At 41.5% G+C, this 3,234-nt stretch overlaps 1 pseudogene; it reads left to right on the forward strand.

Annotated features, from left to right (window-relative positions):
• Positions 1-2,439: 2,439 nt before the first annotated feature.
• Positions 2,440-2,962, forward strand: LOC148117640 (large ribosomal subunit protein uL23 pseudogene; annotated as a pseudogene).
• The last annotated feature ends 272 nt before the right edge of the window (positions 2,963-3,234 follow it).

Genomic DNA, 3,234 nt, shown 5'->3' on the forward strand with positions numbered 1-3,234 from the left:
GAAGGTCAGTGTGCAGAGAAAAGGAGGAAGATAGTTCACCAAGCTTTTAAAAGCTGCCTAGTGCATGCACACAGGGGTTGACATGGCTACATCACATGCAGATGGGGCTCATGCAAGCAGACAAGGTCTTAACTGAGACATATATGCATCATTCAGGAGTGTGCTTTTAACATCCCCGGGTCCCTGAGGGTTTGTCTGTCCCTGCATGACCCCTAGAACCTAGGAGTATCAACCATATGTGCCTTAAATCATTACAGACACCACCTTACCAAGTGATGTGAAATGTCCATTATCAGCTGGGTATTACTGGATTTATCAAGTTATAAAGTAGAACATTTACAGTTGCAACCTGTTATCAAATGAAAGTGGTATATTAGAGATCAGGACCATGTAGGTCCTGAAGACACAGGAAGCTACATGAAGAAATGGCCTACTTCCAATAGTTTCTGCTCCTGTTACAATGACTTCTGCTGTCAAGCATACACTTATAATCTATTCCCTATGATTGGTTGAATGAAAAAGAGATGAGTAGGCCCTGGCTGATGGTTCAATACATCATGCACGAACCACCCAGAATTAGGCAGCTGCAGGATTACAATCCCTGTCTGGGACAACCACGAAAGATGCTTGTGAAAGGAAATGCTCACAGTGGGCAGAAATTCAAACAATAAACATTTTAATGTGGTTTATTTGGAAGGAGAAATGGCCTAATCTACAACTAGCAATGCACTGATTAATGAACTTTATCCAGTGGTTTGACTGGATGCTGAGGGACTAGTAAATGCCATGATTAGAAAATTGGTGAGATAAGACATCTGAGGTAGGAAAATGTGAATAATCTCTGTTAATGGGAAAAGAGGATAAAGATCCTTGTATTTCATGTAAATGCTGATCGAAAGGTGAATTCAGCTGAGGAGGAGTTCAGTACTCAAGTAGACAGGATGACTCTTCTGTGCTTCTGTGTACAGTCAGCCTCTTTTCCCAGTTATTCATGTCAGTGTCCAATGGGCCCATGACAAAAGTGGCCATATTGCCAAAACAGGAGATAGGCATGGGTTCAACAACATGGAGTTGCTCTCATCTTGGCTGACTTGGCTACAGCTTCTGCTCAGTTGCCATATCACCCACCAGCAGAGACCAAAACTTAGCCCCATATATGACACCATTACTAGAGTCACCAGCCACCAACCTACTGGCAGGTTGACTACATTGGAAAACTTCGTCGACTAAAAGGACATTTTCCAACAGACTAAAGAAAGAATAACAACCTTAGGCAGGGTGATATATCCAGATTATCATGGGGAAATTGGATTGTCTTTCAGTATAGAGATAAGAAGGATAATATGTCTGGAATGCAGGAGATCTTTTAGGGCATCTGCTTGTGATAACAGGTCTTGTCATTAAGATAAATGAGAAAGAAGAACAGTATAATCCAATAAGTATGACAAAGGTCACATATCCATCAGGAATGAAGGCATGTGTCACTTCTCTAGGAATATACCCAAGATCTTGTGAAGTGCTTACAAAGGTTGTGAGAAATACAGAATGGGCAGCAGTGTATGGCAGTTCTAAATACCATCTAAGGCCATGTGACTATTGCAGCAATGAGAACTCTAATGGATATGAGTGCTTCTGTTGTGTTTTATTGAAAATCTCTTTGTAAAGTTATTTCTATGCCCTTTAAATTTCCTCATCGCATGTTGCAACATTAATTAAGAGGATATTTGCGGTTATCAGAAGTAAGTTTGAGATACTAGAAAGATATCCTCCAAGAGACGTTGCCAATATTCTAAATATACAATCATTTGTATTTGACATACTTATGTCATGTTTACTCATAATTGCAACCCACTTATTGATTTTCATTTGGAAATTAATAAGGTGATATGATTGTATGCCAAGTTAACAATAGATTGATTGTGATAGTTGATCTTGGTTGTCAACTTTATTATAAAAGGAATGAACTATAATTCAAAATTGGAGGGCACAGTTGTGATCTGGACCTTCAGGGAAGAGGACAACATGCCATTGATCCAAATAGTAGGGACGGGTGACACTCGACTTTGATCTAGACCTTGAAGCTAGAAAGCACAGCTTTAATTTGTGTCACACCTTGTGCTGGAAGGACAATGGAAGAAGAAAGATGGGGTATTATTTCTCTTTACCAGGGCGCCTTGAGTACCAGCCTCAGTACTCCCTCAGTGTTCAAAATTGGACATCTACAGCAGGCAAGGATCTGAGTATAAAGTTAAAAAGTACATTACCCCTGCATCTTCTTTATTTTTCATGCAAGGGGAAAGAAATAAAGTGAAGGATCACAGAGAAGAAGGAGGAGTGGAAGAGACTAAGTGGAAAAAAATGGAGAATAAAAGAGAGTAAGGGGAAGAAATAGAAGTAGTGAGAAGGGAACAATAAGACCCTATCTCGCTTTTCGTCAAGATGGCGCCTAAAGCAAAGAAGGAAGCTCCTGCCCCTCCCAAAGCCGAAGCTAAAGCGAAGGCCTTGAAAGCCAAGAAGGCAGTGCTGAAAGGCGTCCACAGCCACAAAAAGAAGATCTGCACATCGCCCACTTTTCGGCGGCCCAAGACTCTGCGGCTACGAAGGCAGCCTAAATACCCCCGGAAGAGCGTGCCCAGGAGGAACAAGCTTGACCACTATGCCATAATCAAATTCCCCCTGACCACCGAGTCAGCCATGAAGAAGATAGAAGACAACAACACACTGGTGTTCATTGTGGACGTCAAGGCCAACAAGCACCAAATCAAACAGGCGGTGAAGAAACTCTACGACATTGATGTGGCCAAAGTCAACACCCTCATAAGGCCCGATGGAGAGAAGAAGGCATATGTTCGGTTGGCTCCTGATTATGATGCTCTGGATGTTGCCAACAAAATTGGAATCATCTAAACTGAGCCCAGCCGGCTAATTCTAAATATACACTTTTTCACCATAAATAAAAAAAAAAGAACCTATCTCCAGGAGGTTTCTAGTTTTTACAGACATAGCAGGAATACTCCACAGGCAAGGACAATGCTAATAGGCATGTCAGAATGACAAAAACAGGCAGGTAGAACCTGACAAAGCAGTACTCCTGAACAGGTGACCTGACCCAGGAAAAAACCAGCATTCAAGGGGAAGTACCTGACATTCCAAACCATTAGAAAACATTAATAAACACACCTGAGTCCTGGATTCACCCATTCTCCTTATCTAATCTCTTTGTTATAACCAGTT

This window comes from Myodes glareolus, chromosome 27, assembly GCF_982192425.1.
Source record: "Myodes glareolus chromosome 27, mMyoGla1.1, whole genome shotgun sequence".
Taxonomy (NCBI): Eukaryota; Metazoa; Chordata; class Mammalia; order Rodentia; family Cricetidae; genus Myodes; species Myodes glareolus.